The sequence below is a fragment of the Rhinoderma darwinii genome (genome assembly GCF_050947455.1).
Source record: "Rhinoderma darwinii isolate aRhiDar2 chromosome 5 unlocalized genomic scaffold, aRhiDar2.hap1 SUPER_5_unloc_26, whole genome shotgun sequence".
NCBI lineage: Eukaryota > Metazoa > Chordata > Amphibia > Anura > Rhinodermatidae > Rhinoderma > Rhinoderma darwinii.
In genome coordinates this window covers 161832-183980 of record NW_027461783.1, presented here as the reverse complement: position 1 = coordinate 183980, position 22149 = coordinate 161832, and the positions used below count along the sequence as shown (strand labels likewise).

Here is a 22149-nt window from a genome sequence, read left to right as displayed (position 1 = left end):
AGGCCCCATTATGATGTCAGAAAGCTGGCTCTGGAATCCTGAGGGCTCCACTATGACACGTGCAAAGTTCCGTCTGAACTTTATATAAGACGGTGAGGCTCAGTCAGTCACTCAGTGTTGCCTGAGAGGGCAACACTGCAACAGCCGGCCGCCAGGCTGTCTTTTTTTTGCACAGCTAGTTGCCTCCAGGAGGCCACAAGAGGGAGACAAGGGACTGCAAAATGGAAAATAGGCATCCACCAACTTTACAGACAACTTCTCCTTGCTCCTACAACCTCCATCCTTGCACAGTTTGTTATTCTTCTAGGTAACATAGTAACAAATCCAAATTGCTGCTCTCTTTGTAGGCAAGCAAGGCTTTGTTGCAACTGCAATTCTTACTTCTTCTTGAAATGTAGGGACGACAGTACATTCCATCACATCCATCTAGTGTACACAGGTAGGTCCATTGTGGCGGGCAGGCGAGCGGGCGGGCTGCTTTATTGGCTGTTTGCTGTTCCCCTACTCCACTCCACTATTTGACTGTTGTGCTGCATCAATCAATCAATCAATCAATCAATCAATCAATCAATCAATCAATCAATCAATCAGTGGCTGGCTCAGGTGCAGCTCTTTAACTTACCTAAAAGGGAGGGCGGAGAGAAGACAAGGAAGGTGAATGAGGTGTTCCAATGTGAAATGCCGGAAACACAGAAACACAGACGACACACAACAAGAGGTGGCAATCTATTCATTAATTGCATTTAATCAATGAGCTCATTATCACTCATGCATTGTCCAACAGGTGTTGAAATAATGGGATTAAAAGGGGAGATCCCTTCAGAAAGACAGAAACAATAGCAAAGACAAAAAACACTTTTGGAATCTGCTTTTAGTCAACACATAAGGAAAGGGTGCACCGGTCCTGGAAATACTGCAATACCAGGTCAATGCGTGGAGTGGACAGAGCAAGCTCTATTTCCATCTCCCTGTTCTAAAAATCCATTTAATATATGGTCCCCAGATAGGGGACGTATCAGATATTAAACTGATAAGAACAGATACTACACTTGATCTTAGCCAAAAGGCCGAGAAGCGATAACCCGAACGGGCCGCGCGTTGCCCGAGCCTGCCCGATACTGCTGTTCAGCCCTTGCAGCGATTCAGCCTACTTCTAGGCAATTCCATGGGGCCCTGCAGGCTCACACACTCACAGCTACACGGGAGGTGAATAAAGGCCGGAGAGGAAGCCAGACAGGATTTGCTTCTTTTGCTTGCACCACAATGCAGTGCTGAAAGAGGAGGAATCTACATAAAAACGCCTTCCTGGCAACGCCCAAATGCCCTGCTGCCATGCAGATAAACACTGGCAGCGGCAGCAAGTGCATGCCCACAGCCACCCCTTGTTCCTTCACACCTTGTATCAGCTGTAATCCAGTCCAGTCCAGTGCTGCCTGCTGAGCAGCACTGACCAACACTGCCTGGGCCCAGGCTTTTATCTCTGAGGCCCCATTATGATGTCAGAAAGCTGGCTCTGGAATCCTGAGGGCTCCACTATGACACGTGCAAAGTTCCGTCTGAACTTTATATAAGACGGTGAGGCTCAGTCAGTCACTCAGTGTTGCCTGAGAGGGCAACACTGCAACAGCCGGCCGCCAGGCTGTCTTTTTTTTGCACAGCTAGTTGCCTCCAGGAGGCCACAAGAGGGAGACAAGGGACTGCAAAATGGAAAATAGGCATCCACCAACTTTACAGACAACTTCTCCTTGCTCCTACAACCTCCATCCTTGCACAGTTTGTTATTCTTCTAGGTAACATAGTAACAAATCCAAATTGCTGCTCTCTTTGTAGGCAAGCAAGGCTTTGTTGCAACTGCAATTCTTACTTCTTCTTGAAATGTAGGGACGACAGTACATTCCATCACATCCATCTAGTGTACACAGGTAGGTCCATTGTGGCGGGCAGGCGAGCGGGCGGGCTGCTTTATTGGCTGTTTGCTGTTCCCCTACTCCACTCCACTATTTGACTGTTGTGCTGCATCAATCAATCAATCAATCAATCAATCAATCAATCAATCAATCAATCAGTGGCTGGCTCAGGTGCAGCTCTTTAACTTACCTAAAAGGGAGGGCGGAGAGAAGACAAGGAAGGTGAATGAGGTGTTCCAATGTGAAATGCCGGAAACACAGAAACACAGACGACACACAACAAGAGGTGGCAATCTATTCATTAATTGCATTTAATCAATGAGCTCATTATCACTCATGCATTGTCCAACAGGTGTTGAAATAATGGGATTAAAAGGGGAGATCCCTTCAGAAAGACAGAAACAATAGCAAAGACAAAAAACACTTTTGGAATCTGCTTTTAGTCAACACATAAGGAAAGGGTGCACCGGTCCTGGAAATACTGCAATACCAGGTCAATGCGTGGAGTGGACAGAGCAAGCTCTATTTCCATCTCCCTGTTCTAAAAATCCATTTAATATATGGTCCCCAGATAGGGGACGTATCAGATATTAAACTGATAAGAACAGATACTACACTTGATCTTAGCCAAAAGGCCGAGAAGCGATAACCCGAACGGGCCGCGCGTTGCCCGAGCCTGCCCGATACTGCTGTTCAGCCCTTGCAGCGATTCAGCCTACTTCTAGGCAATTCCATGGGGCCCTGCAGGCTCACACACTCACAGCTACACGGGAGGTGAATAAAGGCCGGAGAGGAAGCCAGACAGGATTTGCTTCTTTTGCTTGCACCACAATGCAGTGCTGAAAGAGGAGGAATCTACATAAAAACGCCTTCCTGGCAACGCCCAAATGCCCTGCTGCCATGCAGATAAACACTGGCAGCGGCAGCAAGTGCATGCCCACAGCCACCCCTTGTTCCTTCACACCTTGTATCAGCTGTAATCCAGTCCAGTCCAGTGCTGCCTGCTGAGCAGCACTGACCAACACTGCCTGGGCCCAGGCTTTTATCTCTGAGGCCCCATTATGATGTCAGAAAGCTGGCTCTGGAATCCTGAGGGCTCCACTATGACACGTGCAAAGTTCCGTCTGAACTTTATATAAGACGGTGAGGCTCAGTCAGTCACTCAGTGTTGCCTGAGAGGGCAACACTGCAACAGCCGGCCGCCAGGCTGTCTTTTTTTTGCACAGCTAGTTGCCTCCAGGAGGCCACAAGAGGGAGACAAGGGACTGCAAAATGGAAAATAGGCATCCACCAACTTTACAGACAACTTCTCCTTGCTCCTACAACCTCCATCCTTGCACAGTTTGTTATTCTTCTAGGTAACATAGTAACAAATCCAAATTGCTGCTCTCTTTGTAGGCAAGCAAGGCTTTGTTGCAACTGCAATTCTTACTTCTTCTTGAAATGTAGGGACGACAGTACATTCCATCACATCCATCTAGTGTACACAGGTAGGTCCATTGTGGCGGGCAGGCGAGCGGGCGGGCTGCTTTATTGGCTGTTTGCTGTTCCCCTACTCCACTCCACTATTTGACTGTTGTGCTGCATCAATCAATCAATCAATCAATCAATCAATCAATCAATCAATCAATCAATCAGTGGCTGGCTCAGGTGCAGCTCTTTAACTTACCTAAAAGGGAGGGCGGAGAGAAGACAAGGAAGGTGAATGAGGTGTTCCAATGTGAAATGCCGGAAACACAGAAACACAGACGACACACAACAAGAGGTGGCAATCTATTCATTAATTGCATTTAATCAATGAGCTCATTATCACTCATGCATTGTCCAACAGGTGTTGAAATAATGGGATTAAAAGGGGAGATCCCTTCAGAAAGACAGAAACAATAGCAAAGACAAAAAACACTTTTGGAATCTGCTTTTAGTCAACACATAAGGAAAGGGTGCACCGGTCCTGGAAATACTGCAATACCAGGTCAATGCGTGGAGTGGACAGAGCAAGCTCTATTTCCATCTCCCTGTTCTAAAAATCCATTTAATATATGGTCCCCAGATAGGGGACGTATCAGATATTAAACTGATAAGAACAGATACTACACTTGATCTTAGCCAAAAGGCCGAGAAGCGATAACCCGAACGGGCCGCGCGTTGCCCGAGCCTGCCCGATACTGCTGTTCAGCCCTTGCAGCGATTCAGCCTACTTCTAGGCAATTCCATGGGGCCCTGCAGGCTCACACACTCACAGCTACACGGGAGGTGAATAAAGGCCGGAGAGGAAGCCAGACAGGATTTGCTTCTTTTGCTTGCACCACAATGCAGTGCTGAAAGAGGAGGAATCTACATAAAAACGCCTTCCTGGCAACGCCCAAATGCCCTGCTGCCATGCAGATAAACACTGGCAGCGGCAGCAAGTGCATGCCCACAGCCACCCCTTGTTCCTTCACACCTTGTATCAGCTGTAATCCAGTCCAGTCCAGTGCTGCCTGCTGAGCAGCACTGACCAACACTGCCTGGGCCCAGGCTTTTATCTCTGAGGCCCCATTATGATGTCAGAAAGCTGGCTCTGGAATCCTGAGGGCTCCACTATGACACGTGCAAAGTTCCGTCTGAACTTTATATAAGACGGTGAGGCTCAGTCAGTCACTCAGTGTTGCCTGAGAGGGCAACACTGCAACAGCCGGCCGCCAGGCTGTCTTTTTTTTGCACAGCTAGTTGCCTCCAGGAGGCCACAAGAGGGAGACAAGGGACTGCAAAATGGAAAATAGGCATCCACCAACTTTACAGACAACTTCTCCTTGCTCCTACAACCTCCATCCTTGCACAGTTTGTTATTCTTCTAGGTAACATAGTAACAAATCCAAATTGCTGCTCTCTTTGTAGGCAAGCAAGGCTTTGTTGCAACTGCAATTCTTACTTCTTCTTGAAATGTAGGGACGACAGTACATTCCATCACATCCATCTAGTGTACACAGGTAGGTCCATTGTGGCGGGCAGGCGAGCGGGCGGGCTGCTTTATTGGCTGTTTGCTGTTCCCCTACTCCACTCCACTATTTGACTGTTGTGCTGCATCAATCAATCAATCAATCAATCAATCAATCAATCAATCAATCAATCAGTGGCTGGCTCAGGTGCAGCTCTTTAACTTACCTAAAAGGGAGGGCGGAGAGAAGACAAGGAAGGTGAATGAGGTGTTCCAATGTGAAATGCCGGAAACACAGAAACACAGACGACGCACAACAAGAGGTGGCAATCTATTCATTAATTGCATTTAATCAATGAGCTCATTATCACTCATGCATTGTCCAACAGGTGTTGAAATAATGGGATTAAAAGGGGAGATCCCTTCAGAAAGACAGAAACAATAGCAAAGACAAAAAACACTTTTGGAATCTGCTTTTAGTCAACACATAAGGAAAGGGTGCACCGGTCCTGGAAATACTGCAATACCAGGTCAATGCGTGGAGTGGACAGAGCAAGCTCTATTTCCATCTCCCTGTTCTAAAAATCCATTTAATATATGGTCCCCAGATAGGGGACGTATCAGATATTAAACTGATAAGAACAGATACTACACTTGATCTTAGCCAAAAGGCCGAGAAGCGATAACCCGAACGGGCCGCGCGTTGCCCGAGCCTGCCCGATACTGCTGTTCAGCCCTTGCAGCGATTCAGCCTACTTCTAGGCAATTCCATGGGGCCCTGCAGGCTCACACACTCACAGCTACACGGGAGGTGAATAAAGGCCGGAGAGGAAGCCAGACAGGATTTGCTTCTTTTGCTTGCACCACAATGCAGTGCTGAAAGAGGAGGAATCTACATAAAAACGCCTTCCTGGCAACGCCCAAATGCCCTGCTGCCATGCAGATAAACACTGGCAGCGGCAGCAAGTGCATGCCCACAGCCACCCCTTGTTCCTTCACACCTTGTATCAGCTGTAATCCAGTCCAGTCCAGTGCTGCCTGCTGAGCAGCACTGACCAACACTGCCTGGGCCCAGGCTTTTATCTCTGAGGCCCCATTATGATGTCAGAAAGCTGGCTCTGGAATCCTGAGGGCTCCACTATGACACGTGCAAAGTTCCGTCTGAACTTTATATAAGACGGTGAGGCTCAGTCAGTCACTCAGTGTTGCCTGAGAGGGCAACACTGCAACAGCCGGCCGCCAGGCTGTCTTTTTTTTGCACAGCTAGTTGCCTCCAGGAGGCCACAAGAGGGAGACAAGGGACTGCAAAATGGAAAATAGGCATCCACCAACTTTACAGACAACTTCTCCTTGCTCCTACAACCTCCATCCTTGCACAGTTTGTTATTCTTCTAGGTAACATAGTAACAAATCCAAATTGCTGCTCTCTTTGTAGGCAAGCAAGGCTTTGTTGCAACTGCAATTCTTACTTCTTCTTGAAATGTAGGGACGACAGTACATTCCATCACATCCATCTAGTGTACACAGGTAGGTCCATTGTGGCGGGCAGGCGAGCGGGCGGGCTGCTTTATTGGCTGTTTGCTGTTCCCCTACTCCACTCCACTATTTGACTGTTGTGCTGCATCAATCAATCAATCAATCAATCAATCAATCAATCAATCAATCAATCAATCAATCAATCAATCAGTGGCTGGCTCAGGTGCAGCTCTTTAACTTACCTAAAAGGGAGGGCGGAGAGAAGACAAGGAAGGTGAATGAGGTGTTCCAATGTGAAATGCCGGAAACACAGAAACACAGACGACACACAACAAGAGGTGGCAATCTATTCATTAATTGCATTTAATCAATGAGCTCATTATCACTCATGCATTGTCCAACAGGTGTTGAAATAATGGGATTAAAAGGGGAGATCCCTTCAGAAAGACAGAAACAATAGCAAAGACAAAAAACACTTTTGGAATCTGCTTTTAGTCAACACATAAGGAAAGGGTGCACCGGTCCTGGAAATACTGCAATACCAGGTCAATGCGTGGAGTGGACAGAGCAAGCTCTATTTCCATCTCCCTGTTCTAAAAATCCATTTAATATATGGTCCCCAGATAGGGGACGTATCAGATATTAAACTGATAAGAACAGATACTACACTTGATCTTAGCCAAAAGGCCGAGAAGCGATAACCCGAACGGGCCGCGCGTTGCCCGAGCCTGCCCGATACTGCTGTTCAGCCCTTGCAGCGATTCAGCCTACTTCTAGGCAATTCCATGGGGCCCTGCAGGCTCACACACTCACAGCTACACGGGAGGTGAATAAAGGCCGTAGAGGAAGCCAGACAGGATTTGCTTCTTTTGCTTGCACCACAATGCAGTGCTGAAAGAGGAGGAATCTACATAAAAACGCCTTCCTGGCAACGCCCAAATGCCCTGCTGCCATGCAGATAAACACTGGCAGCGGCAGCAAGTGCATGCCCACAGCCACCCCTTGTTCCTTCACACCTTGTATCAGCTGTAATCCAGTCCAGTCCAGTGCTGCCTGCTGAGCAGCACTGACCAACACTGCCTGGGCCCAGGCTTTTATCTCTGAGGCCCCATTATGATGTCAGAAAGCTGGCTCTGGAATCCTGAGGGCTCCACTATGACACGTGCAAAGTTCCGTCTGAACTTTATATAAGACGGTGAGGCTCAGTCAGTCACTCAGTGTTGCCTGAGAGGGCAACACTGCAACAGCCGGCCGCCAGGCTGTCTTTTTTTTGCACAGCTAGTTGCCTCCAGGAGGCCACAAGAGGGAGACAAGGGACTGCAAAATGGAAAATAGGCATCCACCAACTTTACAGACAACTTCTCCTTGCTCCTACAACCTCCATCCTTGCACAGTTTGTTATTCTTCTAGGTAACATAGTAACAAATCCAAATTGCTGCTCTCTTTGTAGGCAAGCAAGGCTTTGTTGCAACTGCAATTCTTACTTCTTCTTGAAATGTAGGGACGACAGTACATTCCATCACATCCATCTAGTGTACACAGGTAGGTCCATTGTGGCGGGCAGGCGAGCGGGCGGGCTGCTTTATTGGCTGTTTGCTGTTCCCCTACTCCACTCCACTATTTGACTGTTGTGCTGCATCAATCAATCAATCAATCAATCAATCAATCAATCAATCAATCAATCAGTGGCTGGCTCAGGTGCAGCTCTTTAACTTTCCTAAAAGGGAGGGCGGAGAGAAGACAAGGAAGGTGAATGAGGTGTTCCAATGTGAAATGCCGGAAACACAGAAACACAGACGACACACAACAAGAGGTGGCAATCTATTCATTAATTGCATTTAATCAATGAGCTCATTATCACTCATGCATTGTCCAACAGGTGTTGAAATAATGGGATTAAAAGGGGAGATCCCTTCAGAAAGACAGAAACAATAGCAAAGACAAAAAACACTTTTGGAATCTGCTTTTAGTCAACACATAAGGAAAGGGTGCACCGGTCCTGGAAATACTGCAATACCAGGTCAATGCGTGGAGTGGACAGAGCAAGCTCTATTTCCATCTCCCTGTTCTAAAAATCCATTTAATATATGGTCCCCAGATAGGGGACGTATCAGATATTAAAGTGATAAGAACAGATACTACACTTGATCTTAGCCAAAAGGCCGAGAAGCGATAACCCGAACGGGCCGCGCGTTGCCCGAGCCTGCCCGATACTGCTGTTCAGCCCTTGCAGCGATTCAGCCTACTTCTAGGCAATTCCATGGGGCCCTGCAGGCTCACACACTCACAGCTACACGGGAGGTGAATAAAGGCCGGAGAGGAAGCCAGACAGGATTTGCTTCTTTTGCTTGCACCACAATGCAGTGCTGAAAGAGGAGGAATCTACATAAAAACGCCTTCCTGGCAACGCCCAAATGCCCTGCTGCCATGCAGATAAACACTGGCAGCGGCAGCAAGTGCATGCCCACAGCCACCCCTTGTTCCTTCACACCTTGTATCAGCTGTAATCCAGTCCAGTCCAGTGCTGCCTGCTGAGCAGCACTGACCAACACTGCCTGGGCCCAGGCTTTTATCTCTGAGGCCCCATTATGATGTCAGAAAGCTGGCTCTGGAATCCTGAGGGCTCCACTATGACACGTGCAAAGTTCCGTCTGAACTTTATATAAGACGGTGAGGCTCAGTCAGTCACTCAGTGTTGCCTGAGAGGGCAACACTGCAACAGCCGGCCGCCAGGCTGTCTTTTTTTTGCACAGCTAGTTGCCTCCAGGAGGCCACAAGAGGGAGACAAGGGACTGCAAAATGGAAAATAGGCATCCACCAACTTTACAGACAACTTCTCCTTGCTCCTACAACCTCCATCCTTGCACAGTTTGTTATTCTTCTAGGTAACATAGTAACAAATCCAAATTGCTGCTCTCTTTGTAGGCAAGCAAGGCTTTGTTGCAACTGCAATTCTTACTTCTTCTTGAAATGTAGGGACGATAGTACATTCCATCACATCCATCTAGTGTACACAGGTAGGTCCATTGTGGCGGGCAGGCGAGCGGGCGGGCTGCTTTATTGGCTGTTTGCTGTTCCCCTACTCCACTCCACTATTTGACTGTTGTGCTGCATCAATCAATCAATCAATCAATCAATCAATCAATCAATCAATCAATCAATCAATCAATCAATCAATCAATCAGTGGCTGGCTCAGGTGCAGCTCTTTAACTTACCTAAAAGGGAGGGCGGAGAGAAGACAAGGAAGGTGAATGAGGTGTTCCAATGTGAAATGCCGGAAACACAGAAACACAGACGACACACAACAAGAGGTGGCAATCTATTCATTAATTGCATTTAATCAATGAGCTCATTATCACTCATGCATTGTCCAACAGGTGTTGAAATAATGGGATTAAAAGGGGAGATCCCTTCAGAAAGACAGAAACAATAGCAAAGACAAAAAACACTTTTGGAATCTGCTTTTAGTCAACACATAAGGAAAGGGTGCACCGGTCCTGGAAATACTGCAATACCAGGTCAATGCGTGGAGTGGACAGAGCAAGCTCTATTTCCATCTCCCTGTTCTAAAAATCCATTTAATATATGGTCCCCAGATAGGGGACGTATCAGATATTAAACTGATAAGAACAGATACTACACTTGATCTTAGCCAAAAGGCCGAGAAGCGATAACCCGAACGGGCCGCGCGTTGCCCGAGCCTGCCCGATACTGCTGTTCAGCCCTTGCAGCGATTCAGCCTACTTCTAGGCAATTCCATGGGGCCCTGCAGGCTCACACACTCACAGCTACACGGGAGGTGAATAAAGGCCGTAGAGGAAGCCAGACAGGATTTGCTTCTTTTGCTTGCACCACAATGCAGTGCTGAAAGAGGAGGAATCTACATAAAAACGCCTTCCTGGCAACGCCCAAATGCCCTGCTGCCATGCAGATAAACACTGGCAGCGGCAGCAAGTGCATGCCCACAGCCACCCCTTGTTCCTTCACACCTTGTATCAGCTGTAATCCAGTCCAGTCCAGTGCTGCCTGCTGAGCAGCACTGACCAACACTGCCTGGGCCCAGGCTTTTATCTCTGAGGCCCCATTATGATGTCAGAAAGCTGGCTCTGGAATCCTGAGGGCTCCACTATGACACGTGCAAAGTTCCGTCTGAACTTTATATAAGACGGTGAGGCTCAGTCAGTCACTCAGTGTTGCCTGAGAGGGCAACACTGCAACAGCCGGCCGCCAGGCTGTCTTTTTTTTGCACAGCTAGTTGCCTCCAGGAGGCCACAAGAGGGAGACAAGGGACTGCAAAATGGAAAATAGGCATCCACCAACTTTACAGACAACTTCTCCTTGCTCCTACAACCTCCATCCTTGCACAGTTTGTTATTCTTCTAGGTAACATAGTAACAAATCCAAATTGCTGCTCTCTTTGTAGGCAAGCAAGGCTTTGTTGCAACTGCAATTCTTACTTCTTCTTGAAATGTAGGGACGACAGTACATTCCATCACATCCATCTAGTGTACACAGGTAGGTCCATTGTGGCGGGCAGGCGAGCGGGCGGGCTGCTTTATTGGCTGTTTGCTGTTCCCCTACTCCACTCCACTATTTGACTGTTGTGCTGCATCAATCAATCAATCAATCAATCAATCAATCAATCAATCAATCAATCAATCAATCAGTGGCTGGCTCAGGTGCAGCTCTTTAACTTACCTAAAAGGGAGGGCGGAGAGAAGACAAGGAAGGTGAATGAGGTGTTCCAATGTGAAATGCCGGAAACACAGAAACACAGACGACACACAACAAGAGGTGGCAATCTATTCATTAATTGCATTTAATCAATGAGCTCATTATCACTCATGCATTGTCCAACAGGTGTTGAAATAATGGGATTAAAAGGGGAGATCCCTTCAGAAAGACAGAAACAATAGCAAAGACAAAAAACACTTTTGGAATCTGCTTTTAGTCAACACATAAGGAAAGGGTGCACCGGTCCTGGAAATACTGCAATACCAGGTCAATGCGTGGAGTGGACAGAGCAAGCTCTATTTCCATCTCCCTGTTCTAAAAATCCATTTAATATATGGTCCCCAGATAGGGGACGTATCAGATATTAAACTGATAAGAACAGATACTACACTTGATCTTAGCCAAAAGGCCGAGAAGCGATAACCCGAACGGGCCGCGCGTTGCCCGAGCCTGCCCGATACTGCTGTTCAGCCCTTGCAGCGATTCAGCCTACTTCTAGGCAATTCCATGGGGCCCTGCAGGCTCACACACTCACAGCTACACGGGAGGTGAATAAAGGCCGGAGAGGAAGCCAGACAGGATTTGCTTCTTTTGCTTGCACCACAATGCAGTGCTGAAAGAGGAGGAATCTACATAAAAACGCCTTCCTGGCAACGCCCAAATGCCCTGCTGCCATGCAGATAAACACTGGCAGCGGCAGCAAGTGCATGCCCACAGCCACCCCTTGTTCCTTCACACCTTGTATCAGCTGTAATCCAGTCCAGTCCAGTGCTGCCTGCTGAGCAGCACTGACCAACACTGCCTGGGCCCAGGCTTTTATCTCTGAGGCCCCATTATGATGTCAGAAAGCTGGCTCTGGAATCCTGAGGGCTCCACTATGACACGTGCAAAGTTCCGTCTGAACTTTATATAAGACGGTGAGGCTCAGTCAGTCACTCAGTGTTGCCTGAGAGGGCAACACTGCAACAGCCGGCCGCCAGGCTGTCTTTTTTTTGCACAGCTAGTTGCCTCCAGGAGGCCACAAGAGGGAGACAAGGGACTGCAAAATGGAAAATAGGCATCCACCAACTTTACAGACAACTTCTCCTTGCTCCTACAACCTCCATCCTTGCACAGTTTGTTATTTTTCTAGGTAACATAGTAACAAATCCAAATTGCTGCTCTCTTTGTAGGCAAGCAAGGCTTTGTTGCAACTGCAATTCTTACTTCTTCTTGAAATGTAGGGACGACAGTACATTCCATCACATCCATCTAGTGTACACAGGTAGGTCCATTGTGGCGGGCAGGCGAGCGGGCGGGCTGCTTTATTGGCTGTTTGCTGTTCCCCTACTCCACTCCACTATTTGACTGTTGTGCTGCATCAATCAATCAATCAATCAATCAATCAAACAATCAATCAATCAAATCAATCAATCAATCAGTGGCTGGCTCAGGTGCAGCTCTTTAACTTACCTAAAAGGGAGGGCGGAGAGAAGACAAGGAAGGTGAATGAGGTGTTCCAATGTGAAATGCCGGAAACACAGAAACACAGACGACACACAACAAGAGGTGGCAATCTATTCATTAATTGCATTTAATCAATGAGCTCATTATCACTCATGCATTGTCCAACAGGTGTTGAAATAATGGGATTAAAAGGGGAGATCCCTTCAGAAAGACAGAAACAATAGCAAAGACAAAAAACACTTTTGGAATCTGCTTTTAGTCAACACATAAGGAAAGGGTGCACCGGTCCTGGAAATACTGCAATACCAGGTCAATGCGTGGAGTGGACAGAGCAAGCTCTATTTCCATCTCCCTGTTCTAAAAATCCATTTAATATATGGTCCCCAGATAGGGGACGTATCAGATATTAAACTGATAAGAACAGATACTACACTTGATCTTAGCCAAAAGGCCGAGAAGCGATAACCCGAACGGGCCGCGCGTTGCCCGAGCCTGCCCGATACTGCTGTTCAGCCCTTGCAGCGATTCAGCCTACTTCTAGGCAATTCCATGGGGCCCTGCAGGCTCACACACTCACAGCTACACGGGAGGTGAATAAAGGCCGGAGAGGAAGCCAGACAGGATTTGCTTCTTTTGCTTGCACCACAATGCAGTGCTGAAAGAGGAGGAATCTACATAAAAACGCCTTCCTGGCAACGCCCAAATGCCCTGCTGCCATGCAGATAAACACTGGCAGCGGCAGCAAGTGCATGCCCACAGCCACCCCTTGTTCCTTCACACCTTGTATCAGCTGTAATCCAGTCCAGTCCAGTGCTGCCTGCTGAGCAGCACTGACCAACACTGCCTGGGCCCAGGCTTTTATCTCTGAGGCCCCATTATGATGTCAGAAAGCTGGCTCTGGAATCCTGAGGGCTCCACTATGACACGTGCAAAGTTCCGTCTGAACTTTATATAAGACGGTGAGGCTCAGTCAGTCACTCAGTGTTGCCTGAGAGGGCAACACTGCAACAGCCGGCCGCCAGGCTGTCTTTTTTTTGCACAGCTAGTTGCCTCCAGGAGGCCACAAGAGGGAGACAAGGGACTGCAAAATGGAAAATAGGCATCCACCAACTTTACAGACAACTTCTCCTTGCTCCTACAACCTCCATCCTTGCACAGTTTGTTATTCTTCTAGGTAACATAGTAACAAATCCAAATTGCTGCTCTCTTTGTAGGCAAGCAAGGCTTTGTTGCGCTTTGTTGCAACTGCAATTCTTACTTCTTCTTGAAATGTAGGGACGACAGTACATTCCATCACATCCATCTAGTGTACACAGGTAGGTCCATTGTGGCGGGCAGGCGAGCGGGCGGGCTGCTTTATTGGCTGTTTGCTGTTCCCCTACTCCACTCCACTATTTGACTGTTGTGCTGCATCAATCAATCAATCAATCAATCAATCAATCAATCAATCAATCAATCAATCAATCAGTGGCTGGCTCAGGTGCAGCTCTTTAACTTACCTAAAAGGGAGGGCGGAGAGAAGACAAGGAAGGTGAATGAGGTGTTCCAATGTGAAATGCCGGAAACACAAAAACACAGACGACACACAACAAGAGGTGGCAATCTATTCATTAATTGCATTTAATCAATGAGCTCATTATCACTCATGCATTGTCCAACAGGTGTTGAAATAATGGGATTAAAAGGGGAGATCCCTTCAGAAAGACAGAAACAATAGCAAAGACAAAAAACACTTTTGGAATCTGCTTTTAGTCAACACATAAGGAAAGGGTGCACCGGTCCTGGAAATACTGCAATACCAGGTCAATGCGTGGAGTGGACAGAGCAAGCTCTATTTCCATCTCCCTGTTCTAAAAATCCATTTAATATATGGTCCCCAGATAGGGGACGTATCAGATATTAAACTGATAAGAACAGATACTACACTTGATCTTAGCCAAAAGGCCGAGAAGCGATAACCCGAACGGGCCGCGCGTTGCCCGAGCCTGCCCGATACTGCTGTTCAGCCCTTGCAGCGATTCAGCCTACTTCTAGGCAATTCCATGGGGCCCTGCAGGCTCACACACTCACAGCTACACGGGAGGTGAATAAAGGCCGGAGAGGAAGCCAGACAGGATTTGCTTCTTTTGCTTGCACCACAATGCAGTGCTGAAAGAGGAGGAATCTACATAAAAACGCCTTCCTGGCAACGCCCAAATGCCCTGCTGCCATGCAGATAAACACTGGCAGCGGCAGCAAGTGCATGCCCACAGCCACCCCTTGTTCCTTCACACCTTGTATCAGCTGTAATCCAGTCCAGTCCAGTGCTGCCTGCTGAGCAGCACTGACCAACACTGCCTGGGCCCAGGCTTTTATCTCTGAGGCCCCATTATGATGTCAGAAAGCTGGCTCTGGAATCCTGAGGGCTCCACTATGACACGTGCAAAGTTCCGTCTGAACTTTATATAAGACGGTGAGGCTCAGTCAGTCACTTAGTGTTGCCTGAGAGGGCAACACTGCAACAGCCGGCCGCCAGGCTGTCTTTTTTTTGCACAGCTAGTTGCCTCCAGGAGGCCACAAGAGGGAGACAAGGGACTGCAAAATGGAAAATAGGCATCCACCAACTTTACAGACAACTTCTCCTTGCTCCTACAACCTCCATCCTTGCACAGTTTGTTATTCTTCTAGGTAACATAGTAACAAATCCAAATTGCTGCTCTCTTTGTAGGCAAGCAAGGCTTTGTTGCAACTGCAATTCTTACTTCTTCTTGAAATGTAGGGACGACAGTACATTCCATCACATCCATCTAGTGTACACAGGTAGGTCCATTGTGGCGGGCAGGCGAGCGGGCGGGCTGCTTTATTGGCTGTTTGCTGTTCCCCTACTCCACTCCACTATTTGACTGTTGTGCTGCATCAATCAATCAATCAATCAATCAATCAATCAATCAATCAATCAATCAATCAGTGGCTGGCTCAGGTGCAGCTCTTTAACTTACCTAAAAGGGAGGGCGGAGAGAAGACAAGGAAGGTGAATGAGGTGTTCCAATGTGAAATGCCGGAAACACAGAAACACAGACGACACACAACAAGAGGTGGCAATCTATTCATTAATTGCATTTAATCAATGAGCTCATTATCACTCATGCATTGTCCAACAGGTGTTGAAATAATGGGATTAAAAGGGGAGATCCCTTCAGAAAGACAGAAACAATAGCAAAGACAAAAAACACTTTTGGAATCTGCTTTTAGTCAACACATAAGGAAAGGGTGCACCGGTCCTGGAAATACTGCAATACCAGGTCAATGCGTGGAGTGGACAGAGCAAGCTCTATTTCCATCTCCCTGTTCTAAAAATCCATTTAATATATGGTCCCCAGATAGGGGACGTATCAGATATTAAACTGATAAGAACAGATACTACACTTGATCTTAGCCAAAAGGCCGAGAAGCGATAACCCGAACGGGCCGCGCGTTGCCCGAGCCTGCCCGATACTGCTGTTCAGCCCTTGCAGCGATTCAGCCTACTTCTAGGCAATTCCATGGGGCCCTGCAGGCTCACACACTCACAGCTACACGGGAGGTGAATAAAGGCCGGAGAGGAAGCCAGACAGGATTTGCTTCTTTTGCTTGCACCACAATGCAGTGCTGAAAGAGGAGGAATCTACATAAAAACGCCTTCCTGGCAACGCCCAAATGCCCTGCTGCCATGCAGATAAACACTGGCAGCGGCAGCAAGTGCATGCCCACAGCCACCCCTTGTTCCTTCACACCTTGTATCAGCTGTAATCCAGTCCAGTCCAGTGCTGCCTGCTGAGCAGCACTGACCAACACTGCCTGGGCCCAGGCTTTTATCTCTGAGGCCCCATTATGATGTCAGAAAGCTGGCTCTGGAATCCTGAGGGCTCCACTATGACACGTGCAAAGTTCCGTCTGAACTTTATATAAGACGGTGAGGCTCAGTCAGTCACTCAGTGTTGCCTGAGAGGGCAACACTGCAACAGCCGGCCGCCAGGCTGTCTTTTTTTTGCACAGCTAGTTGCCTCCAGGAGGCCACAAGAGGGAGACAAGGGACTGCAAAATGGAAAATAGGCATCCACCAACTTTACAGACAACTTCTCCTTGCTCCTACAACCTCCATCCTTGCACAGTTTGTTATTCTTCTAGGTAACATAGTAACAAATCCAAATTGCTGCTCTCTTTGTAGGCAAGCAAGGCTTTGTTGCAACTGCAATTCTTACTTCTTCTTGAAATGTAGGGACGACAGTACATTCCATCACATCCATCTAGTGTACACAGGTAGGTCCATTGTGGCGGGCAGGCGAGCGGGCGGGCTGCTTTATTGGCTGTTTGCTGTTCCCCTACTCCACTCCACTATTTGACTGTTGTGCTGCATCAATCAATCAATCAATCAATCAATCAATCAATCAATCAATCAATCAATCAATCAATCAATCAGTGGCTGGCTCAGGTGCAGCTCTTTAACTTACCTAAAAGGGAGGGCGGAGAGAAGACAAGGAAGGTGAATGAGGTGTTCCAATGTGAAATGCCGGAAACACAGAAACACAGACGACACACAACAAGAGGTGGCAATCTATTCATTAATTGCATTTAATCAATGAGCTCATTATCACTCATGCATTGTCCAACAGGTGTTGAAATAATGGGATTAAAAGGGGAGATCCCTTCAGAAAGACAGAAACAATAGCAAAGACAAAAAACACTTTTGGAATCTGCTTTTAGTCAACACATAAGGAAAGGGTGCACCGGTCCTGGAAATACTGCAATACCAGGTCAATGCGTGGAGTGGACAGAGCAAGCTCTATTTCCATCTCCCTGTTCTAAAAATCCATTTAATATATGGTCCCCAGATAGGGGACGTATCAGATATTAAACTGATAAGAACAGATACTACACTTGATCTTAGCCAAAAGGCCGAGAAGCGATAACCCGAAGGGGCCGCGCGTTGCCCGAGCCTGCCCGATACTGCTGTTCAGCCCTTGCAGCGATTCAGCCTACTTCTAGGCAATTCCATGGGGCCCTGCAGGCTCACACACTCACAGCTACACGGGAGGTGAATAAAGGCCGGAGAGGAAGCCAGACAGGATTTGCTTCTTTTGCTTGCACCACAATGCAGTGCTGAAAGAGGAGGAATCTACATAAAAACGCCTTCCTGGCAACGCCCAAATGCCCTGCTGCCATGCAGATAAACACTGGCAGCGGCAGCAAGTGCATGCCCACAGCCACCCCTTGTTCCTTCACACCTTGTATCAGCTGTAATCCAGTCCAGTCCAGTGCTGCCTGCTGAGCAGCACTGACCAACACTGCCTGGGCCCAGGCTTTTATCTCTGAGGCCCCATTATGATGTCAGAAAGCTGGCTCTGGAATCCTGAGGGCTCCACTATGACACGTGCAAAGTTCCGTCTGAACTTTATATAAGACGGTGAGGCTCAGTCAGTCACTCAGTGTTGCCTGAGAGGGCAACACTGCAACAGCCGGCCGCCAGGCTGTCTTTTTTTTGCACAGCTAGTTGCCTCCAGGAGGCCACAAGAGGGAGACAAGGGACTGCAAAATGGAAAATAGGCATCCACCAACTTTACAGACAACTTCTCCTTGCTCCTACAACCTCCATCCTTGCACAGTTTGTTATTCTTCTAGGTAACATAGTAACAAATCCAAATTGCTGCTCTCTTTGTAGGCAAGCAAGGCTTTGTTGCAACTGCAATTCTTACTTCTTCTTGAAATGTAGGGACGACAGTACATTCCATCACATCCATCTAGTGTACACAGGTAGGTCCATTGTGGCGGGCAGGCGAGCGGGCGGGCTGCTTTATTGGCTGTTTGCTGTTCCCCTACTCCACTCCACTATTTGACTGTTGTGCTGCATCAATCAATCAATCAATCAATCAATCAATCAATCAATCAGTGGCTGGCTCAGGTGCAGCTCTTTAACTTACCTAAAAGGGAGGGCGGAGAGAAGACAAGGAAGGTGAATGAGGTGTTCCAATGTGAAATGCCGGAAACACAGAAACACAGACGACACACAACAAGAGGTGGCAATCTATTCATTAATTGCATTTAATCAATGAGCTCATTATCACTCATGCATTGTCCAACAGGTGTTGAAATAATGGGATTAAAAGGGGAGATCCCTTCAGAAAGACAGAAACAATAGCAAAGACAAAAAACACTTTTGGAATCTGCTTTTAGTCAACACATAAGGAAAGGGTGCACCGGTCCTGGAAATACTGCAATACCAGGTCAATGCGTGGAGTGGACAGAGCAAGCTCTATTTCCATCTCCCTGTTCTAAAAATCCATTTAATATATGGTCCCCAGATAGGGGACGTATCAGATATTAAACTGATAAGAACAGATACTACACTTGATCTTAGCCAAAAGGCCGAGAAGCGATAACCCGAACGGGCCGCGCGTTGCCCGAGCCTGCCCGATACTGCTGTTCAGCCCTTGCAGCGATTCAGCCTACTTCTAGGCAATTCCATGGGGCCCTGCAGGCTCACACACTCACAGCTACACGGGAGGTGAATAAAGGCCGGAGAGGAAGCCAGACAGGATTTGCTTCTTTTGCTTGCACCACAATGCAGTGCTGAAAGAGGAGGAATCTACATAAAAACGCCTTCCTGGCAACGCCCAAATGCCCTGCTGCCATGCAGATAAACACTGGCAGCGGCAGCAAGTGCATGCCCACAGCCACCCCTTGTTCCTTCACACCTTGTATCAGCTGTAATCCAGTCCAGTCCAGTGCTGCCTGCTGAGCAGCACTGACCAACACTGCCTGGGCCCAGGCTTTTATCTCTGAGGCCCCATTATGATGTCAGAAAGCTGGCTCTGGAATCCTGAGGGCTCCACTATGACACGTGCAAAGTTCCGTCTGAACTTTATATAAGACGGTGAGGCTCAGTCAGTCACTCAGTGTTGCCTGAGAGGGCAACACTGCAACAGCCGGCCGCCAGGCTGTCTTTTTTTTGCACAGCTAGTTGCCTCCAGGAGGCCACAAGAGGGAGACAAGGGACTGCAAAATGGAAAATAGGCATCCACCAACTTTACAGACAACTTCTCCTTGCTCCTACAACCTCCATCCTTGCACAGTTTGTTATTCTTCTAGGTAACATAGTAACAAATCCAAATTGCTGCTCTCTTTGTAGGCAAGCAAGGCTTTGTTGCAACTGCAATTCTTACTTCTTCTTGAAATGTAGGGACGACAGTACATTCCATCACATCCATCTAGTGTACACAGGTAGGTCCATTGTGGCGGGCAGGCGAGCGGGCGGGCTGCTTTATTGGCTGTTTGCTGTTCCCCTACTCCACTCCACTATTTGACTGTTGTGCTGCATCAATCAATCAATCAATCAATCAATCAATCAATCAATCAATCAATCAATCAGTGGCTGGCTCAGGTGCAGCTCTTTAACTTACCTAAAAGGGAGGGCGGAGAGAAGACAAGGAAGGTGAATGAGGTGTTCCAATGTGAAATGCCGGAAACACAGAAACACAGACGACACACAACAAGAGGTGGCAATCTATTCATTAATTGCATTTAATCAATGAGCTCATTATCACTCATGCATTGTCCAACAGGTGTTGAAATAATGGGATTAAAAGGGGAGATCCCTTCAGAAAGACAGAAACAATAGCAAAGACAAAAAACACTTTTGGAATCTGCTTTTAGTCAACACATAAGGAAAGGGTGCACCGGTCCTGGAAATACTGCAATACCAGGTCAATGCGTGGAGTGGACAGAGCAAGCTCTATTTCCATCTCCCTGTTCTAAAAATCCATTTAATATATGGTCCCCAGATAGGGGACGTATCAGATATTAAACTGATAAGAACAGATACTACACTTGATCTTAGCCAAAAGGCCGAGAAGCGATAACCCGAAGGGGCCGCGCCTTGCCCGAGCCTGCCCGATACTGCTGTTCAGCCCTTGCAGCGATTCAGCCTACTTCTAGGCAATTCCATGGGGCCCTGCAGGCTCACACACTCACAGCTACACGGGAGGTGAATAAAGGCCGGAGAGGAAGCCAGACAGGATTTGCTTCTTTTGCTTGCACCACAATGCAGTGCTGAAAGAGGAGGAATCTACATAAAAACGCCTTCCTGGCAACGCCCAAATGCCCTGCTGCCATGCAGATAAACACTGGCAGCGGCAGCAAGTGCATGCCCACAGCCACCCCTTGTTCCTTCACACCTTGTATCAGCTGTAATCCAGTCCAGTCCAGTGCTGCCTGCTGAGCAGCACTGACCAACACTGCCTGGGCCCAGGCTTTTATCTCTGAGGCCCCATTATGATGTCAGAAAGCTGGCTCTGGAATCCTGAGGGCTCCACTATGACACGTGCAAAGTTCCGTCTGAACTTTATATAAGACGGTGAGGCTCAGTCAGTCACTCAGTGTTGCCTGAGAGGGCAACACTGCAACAGCCGGCCGCCAGGCTGTCTTTTTTTTGCACAGCTAGTTGCCTCCAGGAGGCCACAAGAGGGAGACAAGGGACTGCAAAATGGAAAATAGGCATCCACCAACTTTACAGACAACTTCTCCTTGCTCCTACAACCTCCATCCTTGCACAGTTTGTTATTCTTCTAGGTAACATAGTAACAAATCCAAATTGCTGCTCTCTTTGTAGGCAAGCAAGGCTTTGTTGCAACTGCAATTCTTACTTCTTCTTGAAATGTAGGGACGACAGTACATTCCATCACATCCATCTAGTGTACACAGGTAGGTCCATTGTGGCGGGCAGGCGAGCGGGCGGGCTGCTTTATTGGCTGTTTGCTGTTCCCCTACTCCACTCCACTATTTGACTGTTGTGCTGCATCAATCAATCAATCAATCAATCAATCAATCAATCAATCAATCAATCAATCAATCAATCAATCAATCAATCAGTGGCTGGCTCAGGTGCAGCTCTTTAACTTACCTAAAAGGGAGGGCGGAGAGAAGACAAGGAAGGTGAATGAGGTGTTCCAATGTGAAATGCCGGAAACACAGAAACACAGACGACACACAACAAGAGGTGGCAATCTATTCATTAATTGCATTTAATCAATGAGCTCATTATCACTCATGCATTGTCCAACAGGTGTTGAAATAATGGGATTAAAAGGGGAGATCCCTTCAGAAAGACAGAAACAATAGCAAAGACAAAAAACACTTTTGGAATCTGCTTTTAGTCAACACATAAGGAAAGGGTGCACCGGTCCTGGAAATACTGCAATACCAGGTCAATGCGTGGAGTGGACAGAGCAAGCTCTATTTCCATCTCCCTGTTCTAAAAATCCATTTAATATATGGTCCCCAGATAGGGGACGTATCAGATATTAAACTGATAAGAACAGATACTACACTTGATCTTAGCCAAAAGGCCGAGAAGCGATAACCCGAAGGGGCCGCGCGTTGCCCGAGCCTGCCCGATACTGCTGTTCAGCCCTTGCAGCGATTCAGCCTACTTCTAGGCAATTCCATGGGGCCCTGCAGGCTCACACACTCACAGCTACACGGGAGGTGAATAAAGGCCGGAGAGGAAGCCAGACAGGATTTGCTTCTTTTGCTTGCACCACAATGCAGTGCTGAAAGAGGAGGAATCTACATAAAAACGCCTTCCTGGCAACGCCCAAATGCCCTGCTGCCATGCAGATAAACACTGGCAGCGGCAGCAAGTGCATGCCCACAGC

The 22149-nt window shown here is 47.7% G+C and overlaps 15 non-coding genes across 15 annotated transcripts; all 15 read right to left on the bottom strand.

Annotated features, from left to right (window-relative positions):
* Positions 1 to 888: 888 nt before the first annotated feature.
* On the bottom strand, positions 889 to 1079 carry LOC142688518 (U2 spliceosomal RNA). Its single transcript, XR_012857594.1, has one exon. It is a non-coding gene; the product is annotated as a U2 spliceosomal RNA (small nuclear RNA).
* A 1284-nt stretch (positions 1080 to 2363) lies between these two features.
* On the bottom strand, positions 2364 to 2554 carry LOC142688517 (U2 spliceosomal RNA). Its single transcript, XR_012857593.1, has one exon. It is a non-coding gene; the product is annotated as a U2 spliceosomal RNA (small nuclear RNA).
* Positions 2555 to 3842: 1288 nt separating this feature from the next.
* Positions 3843 to 4033, bottom strand: LOC142688516 (U2 spliceosomal RNA). Its single transcript, XR_012857592.1, has one exon. It is a non-coding gene; the product is annotated as a U2 spliceosomal RNA (small nuclear RNA).
* Positions 4034 to 5317: 1284 nt separating this feature from the next.
* LOC142688514 (U2 spliceosomal RNA) lies at positions 5318 to 5508 on the bottom strand. The gene has a single exon (XR_012857591.1). It is a non-coding gene; the product is annotated as a U2 spliceosomal RNA (small nuclear RNA).
* A 1300-nt stretch (positions 5509 to 6808) lies between these two features.
* Positions 6809 to 6999, bottom strand: LOC142688512 (U2 spliceosomal RNA). The gene has a single exon (XR_012857589.1). It is a non-coding gene; the product is annotated as a U2 spliceosomal RNA (small nuclear RNA).
* A 1284-nt stretch (positions 7000 to 8283) lies between these two features.
* Positions 8284 to 8474, bottom strand: LOC142688795 (U2 spliceosomal RNA). The gene has a single exon (XR_012857846.1). It is a non-coding gene; the product is annotated as a U2 spliceosomal RNA (small nuclear RNA).
* A 1308-nt stretch (positions 8475 to 9782) lies between these two features.
* On the bottom strand, positions 9783 to 9973 carry LOC142688511 (U2 spliceosomal RNA). The gene has a single exon (XR_012857588.1). It is a non-coding gene; the product is annotated as a U2 spliceosomal RNA (small nuclear RNA).
* Positions 9974 to 11265: 1292 nt separating this feature from the next.
* On the bottom strand, positions 11266 to 11456 carry LOC142688510 (U2 spliceosomal RNA). The gene has a single exon (XR_012857587.1). It is a non-coding gene; the product is annotated as a U2 spliceosomal RNA (small nuclear RNA).
* Positions 11457 to 12753: 1297 nt separating this feature from the next.
* On the bottom strand, positions 12754 to 12944 carry LOC142688509 (U2 spliceosomal RNA). Its single transcript, XR_012857586.1, has one exon. It is a non-coding gene; the product is annotated as a U2 spliceosomal RNA (small nuclear RNA).
* A 1302-nt stretch (positions 12945 to 14246) lies between these two features.
* On the bottom strand, positions 14247 to 14437 carry LOC142688508 (U2 spliceosomal RNA). Its single transcript, XR_012857585.1, has one exon. It is a non-coding gene; the product is annotated as a U2 spliceosomal RNA (small nuclear RNA).
* A 1288-nt stretch (positions 14438 to 15725) lies between these two features.
* On the bottom strand, positions 15726 to 15916 carry LOC142688507 (U2 spliceosomal RNA). The gene has a single exon (XR_012857584.1). It is a non-coding gene; the product is annotated as a U2 spliceosomal RNA (small nuclear RNA).
* A 1300-nt stretch (positions 15917 to 17216) lies between these two features.
* Positions 17217 to 17407, bottom strand: LOC142688506 (U2 spliceosomal RNA). Its single transcript, XR_012857583.1, has one exon. It is a non-coding gene; the product is annotated as a U2 spliceosomal RNA (small nuclear RNA).
* Positions 17408 to 18683: 1276 nt separating this feature from the next.
* LOC142688505 (U2 spliceosomal RNA) lies at positions 18684 to 18874 on the bottom strand. The gene has a single exon (XR_012857582.1). It is a non-coding gene; the product is annotated as a U2 spliceosomal RNA (small nuclear RNA).
* Positions 18875 to 20162: 1288 nt separating this feature from the next.
* On the bottom strand, positions 20163 to 20353 carry LOC142688503 (U2 spliceosomal RNA). The gene has a single exon (XR_012857581.1). It is a non-coding gene; the product is annotated as a U2 spliceosomal RNA (small nuclear RNA).
* Positions 20354 to 21661: 1308 nt separating this feature from the next.
* LOC142688502 (U2 spliceosomal RNA) lies at positions 21662 to 21852 on the bottom strand. The gene has a single exon (XR_012857580.1). It is a non-coding gene; the product is annotated as a U2 spliceosomal RNA (small nuclear RNA).
* Between the last annotated feature and the right edge of the window lie 297 nt (positions 21853 to 22149).